The sequence below is a fragment of the Liolophura sinensis genome, chromosome 6, assembly GCF_032854445.1.
Source record: "Liolophura sinensis isolate JHLJ2023 chromosome 6, CUHK_Ljap_v2, whole genome shotgun sequence".
NCBI lineage: Eukaryota > Metazoa > Mollusca > Polyplacophora > Chitonida > Chitonidae > Liolophura > Liolophura sinensis.
In genome coordinates, this window is record NC_088300.1 from 30,597,968 (window position 1) to 30,620,735 (window position 22,768).

Here is a 22,768-nt window from a genome sequence, read left to right on the forward strand (position 1 = left end):
ACTATATGGCGTTGACAAACAATCAATCAACCAATCATAGACAGATTGCAAGTTATTAATTTATTGACTACATAAACATATACAAGCAGACATACACTATAGAATCTGCATGGTGTTAGCTACACTGCAAAAGATATGACTCAAGCAGATGTCATTTTCACTTGAAATGTCCTCTTACATATAGTTAACACGTACTACAGTGACATGTATGTTTGGCGATTGCCGATGATACACTCATGTACGTTAAGATTCATTCTCCGCATGAATAATGCATTGATTGCACGATTTGTTATCAGTGATTAGGTCATTATCAGGATTATTCTAATTGTATGACTGATTTGTTGGAAGAACATATCTCATTACGTCGGGGACATATTCGGGGACATATTGAATTACGATTCATCTCATAATAATTAAATCACACACTGATTGCCTTACTGATCACCTGCATGTCTCCCTAACTCTATATAAGCCTTGCCCGGTTATTGATTTCAAATCTCTATATATATAGATTTAGCAATTCACATCACCTATTGCCGTACGTGACAAGGACTGCCAGCAACATGCGGGTGATATTTCTTCAGGGTTCTCTACGGTTTCCTCCTACCATAGGGCTGCCACCGTCGTATATGTGAAATAGTCTTAAGCAACGGTAGGGCGTAAAACTCCAATCAAAAAAAAATTAAATTAAATAATCTATTGCAGTCAAACATATACACCCTTCTAGGATTAAATCGTCCTCTTTCCCGTTATTCTAATTCGCAGATTAACTGTGGTCGGTGGCCTACATGTTGTTTGCAGGGCGCTGTAAAACGAAGTTCATGGATTCACATAGGAAGCTAGACCTAGTCTAACCTTTCCTTGCTCACAGCTGACTTTCAAATCCATCAATCACTTTCAATTAGAGAACTCGTCAGCATGATTGCACATAAAAACCAAACAAAAATGTACTTAACAAGAAACAGGCGCCGTCGAAAATCGCTCGAAGAAATTCCTCACATATTTTTATGGGGCAAAACCATCTGATGTTTGTTCCTACGTCCTTCCTAGTCTTTCCTCAGCATTTTAAAAACGTTTCAGAAAACTCTGTCCAGAGTCGTGACCTGTTTGTGAAGAAAAAATGGAAGACTGGTTAAGAGTCGTGGTGTATTTTTTGTTAAGCTCAGTGTCGTAAATTTTTATGTTTTCGATTGATACAAATTAAGCTGTAGCCATTCCACCCAGGTAGTAATCAGGCACGCAAGCTGGGCAGTGGCAGAGGCCAAACTGAGATCGGTCAGCTGGCGCCACCTGTCGGATTCTGACGAAGCTACACTGATTGACGCTGTCGGCCACCAGAGGGCGTGGTTGTCATCCCTCTCTTGACAAATCGCACGATTCAGACTGACTTCACCGAGTGGAACGGAGCTGCTGTATGTTTCAGCGGATTACGATTAAAAGAGAGCTTTCGCTTTTGTCGCATGGACTAACAAGGCATAGGAAAGAGGTGTTTTACGAAATGACCAGCGTGTGACTCGTCAGTGGATACGGTCGCCAATCCTAAATGGTAAGTAAAATGTGTTTTCAATCCGAACATACCTCGTTTGTAAAAATATATAGAAATAGACGGGCCTGTGTCTCAAAACATAGCTAAAACGTTCGCAATCCAAGGCAGTGGTCGTGCGAAGACGCTTGTTGTATCGCGAGTACTCACCACATATCGCCAGACAGCTGCAGGTGCACAGTACTATTACAGCTGCATGGTTAATGTATTATATTGATACATGTAGTTCAGGCTTAAGTACTGAAATTTGCATATTTAATTAACTGGTTATTATGGTGTTTACCTTTGTCATTATATGGTTAATCTATCGTACAATGGAAAAAAAATATGTTGAAGACAGACATTGAAATTAGAATCTCTAGTTCATTGTAGGCATGCCGGTAAATAGTAATGTAATTTCCAGATACAATATGTAATGTACATCTTGTACATACAGGCAGACCCTATTAATATAGTTATGTATTGTATATATTTATTTTGGTAGCTAGCAGAAATGGAATAATTAACATTATTTTGGCAGTAGGAAGGAATTTTATATACCTGTAGTATTTAAGTGTTAATATGTAGCCTACATGTATGTGGCTCCATAAACTAATGTGAATATTTTTATTTCAAAAAAAAAAAATTAAAAAAAATTCTTTTTTCATTTAGCTTTTAATTTTTTAATTTTTTTTTTACAGTTTGAATTTTACATTATTTGTATCATAATAGTCCAGGTACATTTAAAGTGTGAAAGAGAATATGAACTAGAACCTCCTTTCAATGCAGCAGACTTTCATTCATAGTCCACTTTCATTGGTTGTTTTGCTGAGCTATGACATCATTATAGTTTATGTCTCATTCGAGGGAGAGTTCATATACCAGGAGATTCTCCATGTGCCCTGACAGCATTATCAAGTGAGGAAATTAATGGCTGTGAATTGTGAAATAAAATTATGGTAATGCCTGTTTTCTCCAACTTCTTGCACTGAAAACCAACTTAAGACGCAGATTTTGAAATGAACACTAGCAGTAACATGGAGTACAGCTGACTTATCCAGATTTATAATTGCCATTCTGATACAAATATAGAAATACATGTAGATGTTTATGCAGCAAACGTAATATTTTCTCACAATGTACATCCCATATACAGTGTGCCAATGTATAAAAGATGTTAAGGAAAGCTCTTTAAGACATTCTGTTGTAGATGTATACATGTGAGGCATCTTTAACTCGTGTATTTTTCAGAATTTTATGGCAGTCTGTTAGAATTATAATGTGGTGTTAAATAATGCCTGTAATATAATGTATAGGCCTATGTATAACCCAAATGAGTTGTTAGGTTACATGTGTAAATGGAAAGATGTATATTTACAGTATTTATGTAAATTTTGTTGGACATCTAATGAAAATATAAATATAAGCAACAGTTCATCACACCTATGTAATTGGCTGCTTAATTGGATTTACCTGTATTTTACATTCATATTCTCATGTTAAGATAATTCTGTACGCCACAGTGTGTATGCCTTAACATATCTCAGAAACATGCCCACAGATGTTTATAGCTGACCATGTAAGTTACCAGAACAGTACATTTCTCCTGTCATTCAAGAACAGCTGCCAACCTGCTATCTCCATCCTTTTCAGTCAGCCATTTCCTCCTCAGGTAATGTGACGATATAGCCTGTTTTCGTCATGGAATGCTGTTTCCATTTGATTTATTGAGTCCTATTGTACACAGTGAAAGAATTTAAATTCTAGTCTTTATTTTACGGTTGAGTTTTTTCTCAATTACATCTGAGCAATGAGGTGGAGCGTTGAGTTTGATGTACAACAAACCCACTGGTGCATGACCAGGTGATAATGAGATTTGTAGCTGTCCACACCTGTAGTGTACATATATAAGTAGATATATAATCAACTGACATCGCCCTATAATGAGCACTAGTACGTGCACTATGGGGGGTTTTGGAGAAAGAAGTCGTTATATACAACTCGTTGAGATATATGAAATGAGATATATGAAAAGATATAATATGAGTATATATGAAATATTAAATCAGATATGAAATGTACAGTATTTTAAGCATGAATGTTACGTTTAGTTTCCTAGTAAATTTTACCATACATTTACATCTCTTTCCAGCGATAACTGTTTACACTGCTTGTAAGGACACCCTGTTGTAATTGCTTCTGCTACCTACATGTGTACACAACTGGCTCAATGCAGCTGTCAGGCCTTTGACTAATGAGGTCACATGTTCAGATCCAACTTGCTGATGAGGCTGTAGCTTTAAGTCAGGAACTTTAAGACATGTGTGTTAGGTACATGTTGTAGTGTGTTTCCTAAGTGGGCATAGCAGTCTCCTCCACCCATTAACCTGACTGCTGTCGTACAAAGTGTAAAATTCTCCAGTATAGCATTCAAACGCAAATGAAATAAATAAATAAATAGATTTATGTAGAATAAAACTGCACAGTGCTAAAGTTAAAGGACGTTTACAAATTATGTGTAGAAAGGGTCGAATACCCACCCCCATCTCCCCTTTTTTATCTTCAAAATGGCTAAGAAGACCAGATTTTGTTCTTCCATTATGGATCAAGTTGTTTATGTACACATGTGTCTGCATGCACACAGTTATCATGATGAAAAAAGGTGAATGCAACAAACTATATTTTATGTGAATAAAATGCGGACATCTGGATTTGCTCGGGCGTGTCTCCCTGTCAGTGTGTTTGCCTCAATTTATTTTATTTAATTTTTTGAAAATAATAATTACCATATAATTATTTGACAACTTTTGGGCTGTTTTCCTAAAGTGTGAGTTTTGAACTGTGAGCAGGTCTGAACCACGCAGTACATGTGGGTGTGTTTCTCATTCAAAGGAAGCCTCTAGTTGAGTCTTAAAAAGTATTGTAGGGTTACGTCAGCTTTTTTTTTCTTCATCCATATGTAAATATATCTGGTTAGTGTTCAGATAAAATTTAATGTAATTTAAGTGAATATACAAGTAGACCATGTAGAAAGTTTATAATAGCTTGTGTCAGTCATGGTTACAGATTCCCCTGGGAAACCCTTCATGAAATCACATTACACTGTCAGTTATGTACATGAATCTCAGCTACTTAATAACAAATGGGAAATTCTCTTTATCTGTTGGACGAACATTTGATATACACATAATATGACGTAATAAAAGTTACACACGTACACTAAAGGGCTGTCTGTGCTCTGAATCATTTTGACCCGCTAAAATGTGTTTTAACAGATTTCTGCTCATAGATTAGTCTGTCTCACAATAATGAATCTAAATACAGTTCCTCGCTTAACCATTTGACACATCCAACTGACAAGAGTGAAAGGTGCGCACACTGTATATAATACAGGTGCATTTATAGTGCTGGCTCACTTGAAAACCATGTTTATAGCGTAGTATCAAGATTGTCACATTTTAGTCCTGACCTGGTATAGGATTGACATCAGGCCTCCCCCAATTACAGGGCAGATGCTTAAAGTATCCATTGGTTTAGACACATAGGCATGCATGGGTTAAGTGATAATAAGAGAGAAATAAGAGGCATCACCACATAGATGCAAAAGGTTTAGTGCAAGAAGCAAAAAGATTGTTTAACCTGTTACATTTACATACTAATGCCTCGGTGGGGGTGAGGAGGAAGGTGGGGGGGGCACAACCATCTTCTGTTGATTGATGGTAGTCCTTAATTCCCACATATGAAAGCTTATTGTTACTTTGATCTATGTCCAGAGTTGCATGAGTCATTTTTTAAGGCAGATGAAATGTTGATTTCAGCCTGTGTCTGATCATTATCATATTTGTATACATTTACATTGCATAATTACAACATTAGATTATGTAAATGAAATTAGCCTTTTGTAGCCTTTAAGAGTTTCCTGTCAAAGGTTTCATTTACAACTATGCAAAGAATTTTAATAAAATTACCCATTTAAAATTCATCGTATTTCATATCAGAAAATGAAAGGAAGTGGGTGGCGGTACATTATTCATATTTGTCCAATGTCAGAAATGATTGACGCAATCGCTGTTTTCATCAACCGCATCTCGTACCTAACTACAGGCACTATGATCCAGTTTGGGGAATGTAAGCATGCTTCAGACAAGTCCAACACAGCGTAGTAATATTCCCAGCTGTGAACTGCCTGAACTAGAGAGCAGCGATACTGATGTACATGTCTGTCATGAGGTAGTTTTACTTATGATAACAGGATACCAGTGTTAATTGCAGAGGAAGGTCTGTAGTTGCCCGTGATGATATGCATAATCAGTCGCCACCGGAGCGCCTTTACTCCCCAAGGGTGCCCCAGAGCCAGTTGAATGTAATAAATGTGATTTGATGGCCCATATGGACAATAGGAAAGGTATCCTGGAGGGGATTCGGGTGTGCCGGGGCTCAGTTTTAATATCGTTGATTGCAGATCAAATTGACCCATGAGAAAGGAACGATTTATTGCGAGTTGATGAGAACATACATGTACGTGTATCTAGGTGAGCTCAACATGTAAGCTAAGCCTGTCTCATTGACCAAGTGAATCTCAAGTGATTGACTGTAACCATAGCAAAATGCCCTCAAATAAAGTACAGCTTGGATATTTGATGTTAGCTACACGTGAATAAATACTTATTATTAGCAACAGTCTGCAGCACATTTACCTGTATGTACCAATGTTCGATTTGGAGGTGGGAGAGGGGTGGTGGTGGTGGAGCTTTGGGGGGGGGGGTGTGTGGTAAAGTTGGTAACCCACTATGATTTCATCCGTGAACCTGCTTAGTATTTTGCACATAAATTAAGGTTTGCTGTGTTAGTTGAAGTGCATTAAATCAAATAGTACTATTATAATGTATTTGTGTACATAGATGTATTTTGCTGTCTGTTTTACAATGTTGAATAGTATAAATTGTAACAACTTTAATTTTTTTGAAATAATTTTGAATGTATGCAGTACTTGTTAATGTTGGACAAAGTGAATGCTAACCACATGAATTTGTGAATGAACTACAGGTGTACATGTCCAGCTACCACTGCTATGTAGGTACATAGCCGTACAGATGTATATTTATTATATATATATATATATATATATATATATATATATATATATATATATATATATATATGTGTGTGTAATATGTGTTGTAGGAGAGCCCGTTTTAAAGTGAATGTCCATCTCAAGGGCAACAGAACCATTTGTATGTAGAATAATACACACAGTTGTGTGTTAAAAAAAATTGTGTTGTGTCATATGTGAGTTAATCTATGTGAATACAGTGAAGCCGTAATAACTGCATGAGGGAAAGATTGGCGGTTGTAGCACATATTGCCGTGCGTTCTCGGTGCTCAAGATGTGGTTAGCTGTAGCACCACTGTAAGCCCTACTCCATATATGAGGAGGCTAAAAATCAATATATGCTTTCCACCGCTCTGGCTTTGGCACACAATGTAGTAGAGGGCTTTGGAATTACTTCGCCATGTAGTCCATTGGCAGCCTGATTCATCTCCTGCTGGAAAGACGGGTGGCAACAGTGTTTGGGGTGAGGATGAGGGGTTGAGAGGGGGAGGTGGTTGAGGGTAGGGGGTGGCCACATCCTCAGGCAGGCAGGCAGTACTTGACATAAGCATTAATGAATTGTCGCCTCGAGACTACATCATAGACCGTTACGATACTGGAATATTATGTTTTGAGCATGCACATGCTGATGAAAATCCCAGGAGAGTGTAGAATGGCTATGATTCTGCATGAATGACAAGTGTGGTGAATGACATGTACGATGTAGCACACTGACGTGGTTTTCTGTCACTACAGGTGTATGCATGCGTTAACAGATGATACTGTAATAATGAACAACTGTTATGAAATTACAGCACAGTTGATATATGTTTCAGTATAAATTTTTATTGGTGAATCTATGTGTTGTGTTTGCTCATATATTTGGGGTTATTTTGTGAGGTTTTTTTGCTACGCTTGTATACCAGTCATTATACCAGTTTAGGGCTGTTCAGGTGATGTAGAAAAAGAAAATAAATGAAAAATATGTTATTGTATAATTCTGTGTACAGTAAATGTCAAGTACAGGTATAGTTTCAGCAAAAATGTTATACACATGTAGTTGCAACTTGCCTTACATTTCACTACATTTTACGTGCAAAGCTTCCATTTTGGGTGCACAATAATTCATGTATGTATATGCGTGCACATTAGTTCATGTGTGTGTGATCTGTGAAAGCTGATCACATTTCTAGATTCTCCTATAAAAGTCCCTAAACCTAGCTGCATGTAAAATTTAGTATTGCGATAGTAGATAGATATTACATTTATCAATATCTGTCAATCGATACCTGACAATCCTTCCAGTGCCTTCAGAGCAATTCTAGAAGATTTTCCATTGATAATAACCTTGGTGACTGCCTGTATACCATACAGGTAGATGCGTTGTGTACATCTGCATGTATGTACCTGCATGTCTGGGTCTGATGGAAATGGTGGAGCAAGAAGAAATCGATACTGTCAGCTGGGAACTGGTTCTTTTGATGGCTGTCTTGTCTTGTCTTCATCTCGTAATAGTAGAATCAGGTGAGCAGCGTATGAATCCACACTGTAGCTTCATATGTATTCATTGATGTTTATAGATGTACTCTGGCACTGTGAATGATTCAGCTTACTCCCATGTCATACAATCTATCTTTACAACCAGTGGCTGTTTTTAACTGCAGCCAATGTCGTTCTGTCAGTCAGTCACTCAAATTTTTTTTACTGCAGGACCTAGTGGTTAAAGTACAGGCACAGCACAATGACCCAGAAGCCTCTCACTACTGCAATTGCTGTGAGTCCAGCTCATACTGTCTTCCTCTGCAGTCATTTGTGGGAAAATCTGCTCAGCAGCCTGTAGATGGTCGTGGGTTTCCCCTGGGCTCTGCCCAATATCCCCGACCACAGTGCTGCTTGAAAGTCCTCTTATAAGTGAAATATTCTTAAATCGGTAGTAAAACAGCAATGATATCAATCAATAAATCTTTAAGCACAATCCATTCACTTCACAAGGCTTTGTGGGATTTTGTAGCAATTGGAAATTTTGCAGCTGCTCTTCCAGCAGTTCAGTTGTTCCACATGAAAGTCTATGATTATGTGATTGTAAAAACGTGGACTATAGCATGCTATATACCGATATGGCGTGAATCTCTAACCAAATAAACAAATATGATGTGCTTTTTGGCTCCACATACACGTAGCTGCAATGAGAAAGCCTCAGTTGGCTCGGTTTTTCAAATTTTTGTCACCCTTACTTTTAATTTGGGCCATTCTCTTAACGAGTGCAAGACAACATCAGCGTTTGGCAGGATATTATAACTGAGCCATTGCAAAATTTTTACCCTTGTTACAGTAATACTTATACATACATGCACATGGAACTATCATTGAACATGTGTCTAAGTCATGTACAGAAGTGTTTCAGCAGGTGGTTTTTGAGTAGACAGCCTTAAGTTCACAACTTAGAATGTGTTCACAATCATATGATAAGCACAAGCAATGTTAATGAGACGTGTTGTGTTTATGAAGTTTCAGACTTCTCTTTTACCAGTCCCAAGTACTCCCATGCTGCTTTTACTATTGAAGTCAGATGGGTTTCTGCAAGGTCGCTCTTTAGATCTGGGAGGGTTTATTGTAAAGCTGGAATGGATCTGTTAAATGGGTTACACATGTGACCCTTAGAAGTGGGAAAGGCCAAACCACACAGAGATTGGCAAGTCCACTCAAGGCTTAGGCCGCAGTTCATGAAGATTTTTCTTTCTTTCCCATTTTTTTCCCTGCGGAAGGATTTTTGAATGTGAGCACGTACACTTCAGATATCGTAAACACGTTGAGAGATTTCCAGGCGCAAGAGACATCTGGTGACGGAAATCAGCGATTGGCGTTTGGCAGCGTGTGTTTGTGTGCTCACAAGTGCAAGGTAATCAACGCGCTTGTACACCGTTTGTTTGTATTTTAGGACGAGGGCCATGTTTGTTGTTTTATTTAGAGTTTTCAAAGTGCCCCCTTTGCTCTAAGGAATTCCACTTCAGCTTGGCTAAGACTGTACCTCTACATATACATGTAGATCTTGATGTACATAAACACATAGCTCAGTGTTCGGCATGTAGAATTTGCAGCCCATGTGATCTATAACCTATGATGACTTGCATGTAGCTCCAGTCAAGCACCTGTGAAGCTAAGTAATTACTTTATCCCTACATCAGACATATGTACGTGGGGTATTTCATCTACTGACTGTAAAATAGACCCGAGCGTTGTAAATTACACCTTTAAGACGGAATGTTGCTTGCCTGGCGTACTTTTAGCCTTGAAATGATGGTATTGTAGGTAAATGTACAAGTATAATGGTCCTAATCCCAGAGAACTGACCAGTGTGTCATTTGCGTGTCTTAGAACAGGACACCTGTTTGATCACATTCTATTACATTTAGATTGCATACTACATGTACATTATACATGTCAGAGGTGATTGTCAGAGGATCTGGAAATCAACACAGGGCAGCTGTGGAAATTGGCACGTCTCACAGTAAAATGACAGGTGTGATGATAGATTCAACTACATTTGTGCCCTTTAGTTGTATGTGAATACTAAAAGAAATATTAATAGGGATGATATATATATATATATATATATATATATATATATATATACACACACACACACATGCTGATTCTTGTAAATGAATATTATGGTTGTTGAGTATGAAGTTTACCTTCAGCTTGAAACAAAGATGTGTGTCAAGTCAGTTTCTTGCTTTCATATATTGAGAAGTGAATTAAATTGTGTAATTGTAACAACGGTTTGGATTTGTAGAGAGAGCTCATTGGACGGGCTGGCTTCAGATCTAGATGTCCTGTAATTCCTCAACTTGTTTGTAAGGTGTTTATTCAAGCATAATCTGAAGGCATTATTCTCTGTAGACTGATTAAATTATACGCTTTGTAAAGCCCTGAAATTGACCAACCCAACCAATGTAGTTTTGTCTACAAAATTAAATTACAACAGTGCTTACAGTGCACTGAAAGTTGCTCTTTCACATGCAAAAAGGCTCAGGACTTAGGGTTGTCTGTGACAAGTCAGTTTAGGGAGTGGTTGCGAGATCTGACTTTAGTCAGGTTGCCTTTAAACAGAATCGTGGTATAGCTGGATCCATACTTGGCTGCACTGAATCTCCAACAGATGTATAAAGCTGGCTAAATACATCCTTTTTCCTCAAGAGCACAGCCAAACATTGCCTGAACTCCCAAAGAGTACCCCTCAAGCATCTCTCGTGGGGAAATGGTCATGCAAAAATGACGTCATGCGAACAAAAATAACTAAGCTTGGACCAGAGTAGCCCTAAGGCAGACCACTGGTACTGTTACTCAAATGGTGGGTCAATACGGTTCGCTTATGCAGATTAGAAGGGGTTTACTATTGCCCCTAGCCTGTGACCTGTGAATCCTGCTTTATACAATGTAAGTCTCTCCTGGAGGGTCAGTCTCCAGATCAGCAAACTTGATCGTTCTTGATCAATTCAAGCCAGTATGGTTGATCATGATGATAAGATTGTCAAGGACTATATAAAGTTACTGCATTTTACCTTAAGTTTAGCATTTTCCGAGTGACACTTTTTGTGAAATTTGGTTAATGTCTTAATTATCAGAAAAATTGAGGCGTTTGGAATCAGAAGTACCATTTTAAGGTTATTATATTCCAGTTTTAATTTTTAAAGGACATATTACATGTGCATAATAATTTTGTTACACAATATTATATGAACTAATAATTCTTTTATAAAGGAGAAACCTGTTTTCAGTTATTGACATAGAATTTTATAAAATGTGCGTGTTGCTTGTTGTTAAACTTGTTGCCAAGTTTCGAGAGCTATATAATGGATCTGGAATATATTATCTAGTCACAGTGGCATGTTAATAGCATGTTAATTTCAACAGTGTCATTGTTAGGAGGTGCAGGTGATAATTTGAAAGAGACATATACATTTAGCTTTGAAGTAAGTAAGTTTGGATACAAGTGTTAACATGTATCTGTATTGAGGCTAGGGATTATGTTGAACCTTTGCCAGGTGTTGTTCATTGATATTTCAAAGTCACATACAGAAACGTTACTTTTGTTGCTACATAGGTGTTGGAGTCTCCCCAGGTGCAGATGTGAAGTGGTTAATGTAAACCATTGCTGAGACTTTCTACAGTTTAATAATATCTCTTGCTCATGGATATTGTGTACCTAAATCTGAAATGCTAGCTGGTCAGTCATCTGGCATGCCTGAATTGACGGATGAGTCTGGCCACTAGCTTGGTCAGCCACAGGATCAAATTGACTGTTGGCTCAAGGATGACCAGAGCAAATTGAGACCAACTGTATCTGCTGACCAAGTGTTTGGGAAAGGTTTAATGGGATCACGCTGTCCATCAGTTTGCTTTAATGGTCAATGCAGCCTATAGAGAAGCCAGGAATTCCAGCGGTCAGTGTGTCGTGGTGGTAATCAAGCATGTGGGTGGCTAGGGCATTGAATTTCATCAGTTTTGCCCGTTCTGACCATTGTTAGATGGACTGTTTGTAGTGGCGCTTTTTTGTCTCTGGTTCATTGAAATACATGGTGACTGAGTTTGGAGAGGTGTTACGGGTCTCTAAGAATAAATGACCAGGTGAACTCCGTCATTTATGTTAATTTGCCTTGTGAAGTTTTCCTGAGGCCGGCACATCCCTTAGTTGAAATACTGTCAAATTTATTAGCAAGTAAACACTTGGTCTTAATAAATGTATAAGGATCTGCAGGTATAGTAACTTAGACCTCATACATGCAGCCTTGGGCCGGCTAGTGTTTTAATTGCTATGATAAACAGGCCAAGAAAAAAATCCAGGCATATACAGAAAAATGTGAAACGTTCGGTACTTATTTCTAAATATGCAGTTTAGGATGTGTCCTAACATATAAAGGTACAAAGAGGTTCTCAGTTTTCTTCTTGGGAGGTAAAAATGGCCTTAAACTACAGTTTAAGTAGGCAGCAGTAAATGCTGTCAATCAACTTTGAGAGAAGAGCCGGGGTAAATAGGAGGTGCTAAACTGACCTGGCATTTTCAGTGGGTTCATTGATTGAAGAGATATAAATTATGACTCAAACCAGTTTATATTTTGTGAAATAAATTCTTATTGCAAATAAATTCATATATACATTCACATTGATAGTTGATGCCATTTTTTTCTAAAGGGGAATTGCAGTATAATTCTTGAAAGTTTTAGGTTTAAGTTACATATTTGCATTAATTTCATTCAGTTTTCATTTTTTTAACATGTAGAAAGCCCAAGTAACATCAAACTGCCTTTCTAAATACATGTGTGTGTATCAGATCTAGAGTTTCTGAAAAGCTGTCTATTTTATTGCTAAATTTTACACATTCATTGTCTTATATCATCCTAAATGTCCAATACTGTCCATTTTAATGGATTTGTTCCTATTCTTTTAAAAATTTTAAACTTTCTGGTCAGTTTCACAATGTTGTACTGTCATTGAAGAGAGCAGTGAGATGGACGTGTTGATCTTGTCAAGATATGAAGGCTTTGTATGAGTTATATAATCTGTTACCGATGTACTAGATCTAGTTGACAATTACACACTTCATTTCACACAAACTGGTTATTTGCTCCACTGGTTTTAACGGATAATGTTTAACATTTGTGTCTTACTGGACATTCCAATACCTTCATACAATGTGCAACTGCCCAAAATAATCACACTGCAAGCATTATTTTGTTAACCGAAGCATTGACTTTTTGTAAAAGTAAAACAGTCCTTGTAAATTGTGAATTGTTGCGCATTTGTGGTTGAACAGTTTTTAACTCAGATGCTTATCGGTCCTTGAATAATTTGTCCTTGTTGTAAGCCAGTTTTACAACTAATCTGTGCATTTACATGTAGTAAGCCTTTTTATACCAGTGCGTGCCTGATGTGCACTAATTAGATATAACTAGAGTTGAACAACAGTGACAAATTTTAAACAGTTCAAACATGACAAATTTGCATTAAGAGCTCAAGTGTCCTCTGCAAACAAATTTTACCAGAAGGAACATGAACAATTGAGTCACACTTGTGGTTAAGTTGTGCTTAAAAAGCCCTGCTTTTTTTACAGTGAAAAACTAAATTAGCATCGAAAGTAGGGCCTTGTTTTTCTGTGCTGCATAGGTCAGTAAATAGTGTGCTTAGAGCATTGATTCCTGTGTGAGATAAAAACAGTACAACATCACAAACATGCCGATCCTCTTTCCACCATAGTTGGCAAAGCTGTGTGTGTTTTAAACAGGTCTTGTGAGCCCAAAGTAAATGTTTGTTGAAAGGGCTTAGCTTGCAATCAACTGTACATTTTGTCCCAAGGTTAGGACATGTGGGTTCTTTTTATAGTCTTAGCACCCATTTAGAGCATATTACTGCATTATATGTTTGGAAAGTTTGTCATTTTTGGTGGCCATTTGGTCACTTTAACATTATGTACAACAAATCTGAGAGCAATAAATGCTGCAAAAATATATAATTTTGATGACTATTAATTTGCATTGGTCACTTGTGACTTGTCAGTGCACAAAAGTCACAAGTAAATAGACATAAATAGGGTTGTCTTTACTATTCCAACCAGCATGCCGTTACTATTCCAACCAGTATACCATTACTATTCCAATCAATGTGCCTTTACTACTCCAATCAGTATGCCTTTACTATTCCAACCAATATGCCTTTACTGTTGCAACCAATATGCCTTTACTGTTCCAACCAATATGCCTTTGCTATTCCAACTAGTATGTCTGTACTTTTCCAACCATTACGCCTTTACTATTCCTTCCAGTATGTCTGTACTTTTCCAACCAATATGTCTGTACTGTTCCTACCAATATGTCTGTACTATTCCTACCAATATGTCTGTACTATTCCAGCTAATATGCCTTTACTGTTCTATCCAATATGCCTGTTCAGGTCATGATCTTAAATGTGTGCACATATCTTATTCATGTTTTACTTTGTTGTTTGCATGCTTGATGCACAACAAATGTGGATGGTACATATTGTGTTTAGAAGAGTCTTTATTATGTGAGAATTTTTTTTTGTCACCATTCACTGCAAAGCGATAGTGTGCAAGGAATATTTTATAAGGTTTTATTATAAACATGACTACATGCTTTGCTTTGGTTTTAAGAATTGAAATGTACATCATCTGCAGATGGTACCCTAGCATCTGGTGTGCATGCCAGTGTACAGTATACATGTACATGTATGGGTCTTTAATCCTTCAGTTTACAGGTACATATTTTTTGGCTATTAGAACTCTCCTTCTATAATGCATGAATAACTCGTATGGACCCCGTCCATTCCTGGTCAAACTGCTTCTCACAACTCAAACTGACCCAACAATAGTTGCTGTGTTTGACCCCCTCAGGCCAGACTAGCTGGCATCTACACACAGTACACCTGTCAAAGGCCTGTAACCTGCGACTATCCTACAGTGTAGTCAGAGCTTTCTACTTACCTGTACTCATACATACCTAAGTGGTCAGGGGTAAATGTCACCCTGAGGGGTACATACTAGATCTGGACGGCTTACCACTCTCTCTACAGGCTATCTGATGGCTAATCGACCCACTATCTCACCCCCTTGGAGCCAGGTTATACTGGTATGTGTGTCTGTTGCTTGCGAAAAATTAAGTTTTAATTAAAAAAAAAGTTTAATCCTACTATTTTAATTGTTTAGTCACTGCACCTTGTGTAGAGTAAAAAGGGTTGTTTTTGTTTCCCCTTGAGAAGCATTAGTGTGATTTATACATGTATATTATTTATTATATCAGAGAATATTATTTTTTAATGTAGCCTTCACAATTAGTTTAATACAGATATCCATCCATTTTCACTTGAATGGATCTTATGTGAACGGCAGACTAATAGTGGTAATGGTGAATGTCATGTTTATTGACAAGTACATGTACATCTATTCTTTGATGGCCATTTAATGATATAAATGTAAATGTACACATACTTTATACCTACACACCTTAATGATACATATATGTGTGCATCACATCGCACATGTACTGATAGAATGCGGGTTGTTTTTTTTGTCCCGACGACTTGGAGAATTTTGTCACATACGTGTAGCTGTCTTAAACAAGAACAACATTACTGTATTAAGCGTAACAATGTAGTTTGGAGTACGCTGCCACGGATTATCCTGGATTATAAGTGATTATAAGTGACTTAATTCAGGATTAGGAAAAATGTACTTTGTCACCTATACACCTATGGACACCTATACAGAACATGTAGGGTATATATTTGGTATTGTATAATGATCGTATTATTAGGTGTAGCTGTAATTGAATGATGTAACATGAAACAAAGTGAGTTAAGAACCAATTAATTACATAACGACCTACTGCTGGATAATATACTGACCTTATATCGTCATCTGATATGCAGGTTCGCTTATAATCTCATTTATAAATGTTTTCTATAATGTAATGTAATTTACTAGTCAGATTATACAGTGCGATCTCTGGGCCAACTAATGTTTACTTCTCCCTGGCATATGTAAACAAGCTTGAAGTGTTTAATAAATGTCATCATGAGCTAGAATATCCACTCTGAAAAAAAAAATGATGACAAAAATGAGTTTGATCCCATGTAGTTTAATAGTAATAAATCACTGATTAATTCTGACAGTGGAGTATCAGTGTATGGCTGTCTAATCTGTATTGGTCTGGCTTATCTCACACACTCAGGTTAATAGCTTGACTGCGACATGTACATCTGTCTGGCATGCCTAATGACTATATGTTTAGCCTATATGTACATGTACAGTACCTATGCATTGTTCAGGCACAAAAGCAGATAAACACCTTTTGTGCCAGGACATAAAAAAAAAAATTCAATCAATGAAATTTTTAACTTCTTTGATGAATTTGCATTTGCTTTCAAAATTTTGGGATAGTTAATACCTTCACATGCCTGCACTCATAAAAACAGGAGGCAAACTTGTACAAAAGTTGATTTGATTCAAAATGGAAAATTGAAATGGATTTGTCCATTTTTTTTGTGCCTGAACTCTTCTTGTATACACAGTTTTGCAGACCTGCTGTTGGACACCGCAATGATTAACTGTTCAGGCGATCAGGACTTCAGAGTTGATTTTATTTTATGGAGAATGAAATGAAGTGATAATCTTTTTTCTCACAGGATATTAAAAGTGTCAGATTTGTTTGTCTTTTGTGATCCCAGTCTCTAAACACCCTTTTGTTTTATGTGTCACATAAAATGTTAATGACCTTATGTTAGACAGTTTTTGAAAGACATTCATGTGGTGTACTTGTATTTGCCGTGTAAGTTTTCCTGAAAAGTGCATTTTTAGAGGCGGTTGAAGTCCTAACGTATTACTTTTTTTGTTTGAATGTACAGTTTTCCAGTAGGACATCATCCCGTCTTACGGGAACTCCAATTTCATTTTGTGTTTTATGTAGTCGAGGTTTTCCAATCGTGTAAAAATGTCTTTAACATGAACAATTTCTGGGACAGCTAAAACTGTCAACAATAGATGATTTTTCAGGGATGTTTTTATGCCTTACTCCCAAATTGATAACAGATTCATTCTGCCCGTAAAACAGAAATTTAAATTGATGTACCCCCCCCTCCCCTCCACACACACACATACAAAAGAGCCCCCCAAAAACCTAAACCCTTAGTTAACCTTTCTACAGTCAGAAGGACTTGCTGAAGGACTTAATTTTAGGTGGAATGCTGGGGTTTTATAGGGTTGTTATTTAGAGGTGACAGTTTTGAAATAATGAGTTTTCAGCATGGAATGTTACAAATCAGGTTGTTACGAAATACTGTAAATAGTGAGTAACAGATTTGTCAATACATACACACTGTATGTACATAGAGGGAAGACCCCCTTTTTGTATCTGGAATGTGCGTGTAATTCTTAAATGTGTTTTTCTCGGCTGCTTCCATCAACTTTCCCAAGATCTCTTAGCTCAGTCATAAATGACGCTAGGATTTTGTATTTCCCAGTGGCTTATACATGAAAGCTAATATTATTTCGCCCTGCCAACCAAAAAACATTTTATTTTCCAAGGAGATGAGAATGTGTGGATAAAGCGCTGCAGGATTTGCCCTATGGGTATAGAGGCAGAGAGAGACAGAGTGGGGGAGGTTTAGGATGTGTCAACTGCTGAGGCCTGGCTATGCTAGTACCACACACAGGCTCAGGTATTAAATAGAACAAGCTTTATAAATTTATAAGGCACAGGTCAGAGACTGTGTGTCAACACTTAACCCCTGCCTAAAGTGAGCGCTAGTGGGCAGGAGGATGGGAGTGAAAAACAGGAGTTAGGTAGGTTTAGAATGTCTTTAACATTTACATGTTACCCTATTACAGCGCATTCTTGGGTATGCACCCAACCCGTTGTGGTGTACATGTATTTACTTATAATACCAAACTGAGTTACAGTTTCTGGTGAACATAAGTTAAACTTAAGTAGATGAGGCCTGTTTCACAAAGCGCACATAACGTTACATGCACTTTACTTAGAGGTTACGAGGACATACATGTAGCGCTGTGTGAAACAGGCCCGTTTAAGCTAGTTTGTAGATTTCGAGTTTTTGGCTGTGGCGTATGGGAACTCGTGTCTTCCAAGAACTCTATTTCACCTAAAATTGCCTTTAAAAATGCGCGTTTTTGGGTGAGCATATTTTTCGGATGAATAAAGTGCATGGATGTTGACTGTTGTATTTTCTAAACTAAATGTTCTGGTGAAAAAATTGGATTTGTGTACTTCACATGGTATACATTGTAATAAAATATTTACATGTTCATCTATATACATGTAAAATATGTATGTACCTTTAAATTACCTTTGCCTGTTTTTTTTCGTATATGAAAACAGATTTCTTATGTTCACATTACATGCACTCTAAGGATTCCTTTGTGGTCATATGACTGAAAAATTGTTAAACCCCAAGCACTCACTCACTCACTCAATAAAGTATAAGCTTACATGCATGTCTGCTTTTGTGTCTTCACATACCATCTATACAGGATAGGACTTGTCTATGATTTATGTAGAAATAGAACATTATTACTATGTGACAGTTATGTATAATATATGACTTTTTCATTTTCAACCAAAACCCCTCCAAGCCTTGCCTTATTACTATAATCACAGCAGGTGAAAATGTAAGGTGGGTCTAGAGCAGGCTTTTCGCTGTTTTCTTGGCGTCACTTCACTTATGAAGTCAGAGATTATTTGGGAGATCAAACGCGATGATTCTGATGAGCTGGGCTGAACATCAATGGACAAATATCGTCAGTTTCACCTCTTTATTACATTCATTTTGTGGTGCCTGATATCCTACAAAGTGGCGCCCCGCCGGGACAAGATCCTGTGTGGATGCGTTTGTGTGTTTACAGGGAGCAGAAAGCGAGTTTTAAATCCCTGGCACTGTGTCAGAGTATTGAAAACCAGTCATGCGAATGTCTAAGGGATTTCAATACCATTTCAACAGGCTGTCAGTCAGACTGAATTGACATGTTAATACAATTATCATCATGTTTTATTGCTTCTGTACTCAAGAGAGGGAGTGACAAATAGGTAGGGGGGACTACAGAAATAAACGACATAGCTCTCATACATCTGCGCGACAGATATTACAAGATTTGAAGGATTTGTTTGTACTTAAACTTGTTCAGTTTGTGTAGCAAATTATTTTACACAGTTCTCAAAGCTCCCTGCATATTCTTAAGTACATATGTTCGATACTTTCGGTGTTATTGAGACTTTAAGTAGCAGTTGCACGGCGTATGTCGGACACACTATGCTGACGATGACCCTTACCTTGTTGGATTAGTTTCGACTGGTCCTCCATTTCCGGCCTGTTCTGTATGGCTGTCTGAGAAAGCCGGGAGGCATTTTACACATTATTTTTTAATGTTGATGGATGCCTTTTCCCAGCATTGAACTCAGATCTTGATGTTCATCAAACTCTAGTATCAAAACTTTTTAATGGATTTATTTTTATTCAAGGATACAGAAAATGGTTTTTCTTATAGAAATGAAAGACAGTGGATGTATGTTTCCATATCACAATACATGACCAGATGAAGTATTAAGTAGGTGACAGTAACATTACAGAATGTGCACAAAGATAAATACTTGTATTAAGATATATGTTTGATAGATCCAGTACCATATTTAGAACATTCAGAGATATGTTTAGGTAGGTTTACATGTATTTTGAGTAGAAGTATAAATATTTTCCTAGTCAAGAAGTTTTAATAATCAAACAAGTGTTGCTAATACATGTATGCTTAAGGCTCAAACTGTTTGATATTTTGAGCTGTTCATAGTGATGATCTCAAGAAAATGGAGGTCATCCAGTGTGGTTTAAAGGTGTGGAATGTGTTACATCTCCTTTATATCATTGTAGAACAACATGGGCGTGGCTAAAATACAACCGTCAATCAAAATATGAGTCGGAAAATTTGATGTTACAAAGTCATCTTTGTGATGTCCTGGACACAATTTGATGTCGGCAGTTTAATTTGAGCTCTTAAAAAGGAATGCCATGTGGGAAGGTCTTGCAGCAACCTACGGATGGTCGTGTGTTGCCCCTGGGCTCTGCCCGGTTTTCTCCCACCATAATGTGGCTGCTGTCATGTAAGTGAAATATTCTTACATACGACGTAAAACGTGAATCAAATAAATAAATAAAAAGGAATGAATTACCCAACATTTTGACCCTGATGTACATGTATATATGTTTGACTCCTAAAAGCATGTGCATGTCAACATATAGAAGAAAATCAGACTTCTGGTGAAAATAACTATAAAATCATGCAGTTGAATTGTTCCAATCGGGTTTAAATTGAGTATTGAAATAAATTACGTCCGTGTTAGGGTTATAGGCATGTATGGACAGGCTGTAGTTGAATAAAATTTACAGGTATTTGCCAGTGTAACATTAAGTCATAATCATTCATTCTTTTATGTCTGCTAATGAGGTGTACAATAAGCTATGCACCTTTAACGTGGATGTGGCACAAGCAGTGGTGGCTATACAGCCATTCTTGGCATACATATACAAGGAAATTAACAAGTGGTCTATTAAGAGGCACTTAAGGTACCTAGTGCGAGAGGTGAAACCATGGTGGGATGAAGTTTTCTGATGTTCGCCAAGATCCTTTTAAAATCCGTGCCTGGAAGGTTGATTGACACCTCCAGCAAATTTGTCTGATGGCTAGTTTAGCCTGAGGGCATGAACACTGTATTTTCCACTGGTGAACATGCAAGGAGCGGTCGTCAATATGGGAGTGATTTTAACGAGGAATGCGAGGGGTATTTGTCTTGCCCGTAATATTGATGAGTTTGTTTTTGATCCTGCTAAAGGTGCTTTAAATCCACCACTCTTTAGCCGAGTAATTTATCACAGCAGGTTTTTTTCCAGATGTGTACATCCTAATAAATTCATCATGGATGAAGGAGAAAGCAGTAGTATATGTATCCCACATGTTCATGGCGGTCAACTGTTGTGCATGTATCATGGTGGTAATCCACCTCACAGATGTTGGCATCATTTGCAGAACCAAATTATTTATTCTCAGTATTCAAAGATTTACATTAAAGGTCCAAATATTTATTTTCATCATTCAAATATTTATTTACATCATCCAGATATTTATTTACATCAAATACTGTAGTGACCTTCTTTCTCTTTATTAAAGGCCAGCCAGTATAAATATTTCGGTGCTTGTTGACTGATTTAACAGATTGAGTTTGCTGATAAACTAAATTTCAGTCTAATGTTTTTATGATTTTTTATCTGTTATATAATCTTAGCAGATGTATATTTAAATAAGAAAAATGTTCGGAAATTCAGGTTGTTTTTTTTTCTTTTACTTTGACGTGAATTACAAAAAAACATAAACACAAATTATTAGACATTTAGGTTGTACATGTTATGTTACTTGGATAATACAGTTTTTTCATAACCTGTTACAAAACATGATAGCTGTTTTATTATTATTACTCTTCACATTACAAAAACAGTGGGTTTTTTTTTTTACATGGAAATGACACATTTTTTCTGCTACTGGTTAGCTTCAGTTTAGAGTAGGTTGTAAATAGTGCTGATAACTGGTGCAGTAAGTGTAGTATTTACTTGTACTTAAGGATGTAGAAAGCATTCCAGGCCAGCTTTAGATGATGGCATTTGAAGAAAAACAGCACCTCACTGGCCAACCTAAAGAGCCTTCAATTAGAAGGTTGTTGTAAAGCAGCAGTCGTGGAATGTAGGACTGTAACCTGTAGATTACGTTGAGGCATGCAGCTGTTTGACAACGGAGGTCACATGCCAAAGACATTTAACATGGGGAATTGAAAGGTATTTGACTGATTGCTGAGGCACTTGTACTTCTGCGCATGTGGGATCATGTGTAGTTATTTAACAGGAATGTAGCATGTCGGACACCAAAACAAGTTATCCACCCTGCAATCCGGGTATAAAAGTTGAATGTGTACTTTAAGTTGGGATGTTTTCTTTGGCTGCTAAGGTATCAAAACAATAGAATATGATAAATGATGAAACCAACTACATCTCTGTACAGAGTGAGTGAACTCGTATACATGTGCTACTTTTTCCATCAATCGTACAGTTGCATGTCATTGTAATTTATCATATTTATTGACGATCCTTTCTTGTTTTTTGTTTCATTGTTTGCTTTTCATAGCTCATTATTACAAAGTATAAACATGTCCAGTTAAGTATTTTTTATGTATAACTCACTTCTGTGTTTAATATATGGATAGTAGGTTAAGATTTACGCACCTGTACATTAAGAATTTTGATACGGCTCTTAGGTTTATTCATAATACATTTCATTCAGATGTTAATGGAAAGTGATTAGGTTGATCTGTTTTGTTTAACTAAAGTTAATGGTTAAGATTTAATGTTTATTTAATTAGTTGGATATATGCCCACAACAGTAGACCATTGACTAAAGTTCTTTTGACCTTTGGTACTGAGTTACATCGTATGAACTGTACAAGAAACAATTACACGAACTGTTATCCTGCATTTTCTGTTCACAGTAATCTATGCAGAAGTGTTTTTTTGGTGCTTTCTGTTCTTGCACT

General features: G+C 37.1%; 1 protein-coding gene across 1 annotated transcript in view; it reads left to right on the plus strand.

Annotated features, from left to right (window-relative positions):
- Positions 1-1,432: 1,432 nt before the first annotated feature.
- The window catches only part of LOC135469371 (neurexin 1-like), a 112,851-nt gene continuing 91,515 nt past the window's right edge, over positions 1,433-22,768 (plus strand). The window contains 1 exon segment of the mRNA XM_064748002.1: positions 1,433-1,546. The gene's annotated coding sequence lies outside the window, so the exon portion shown is untranslated.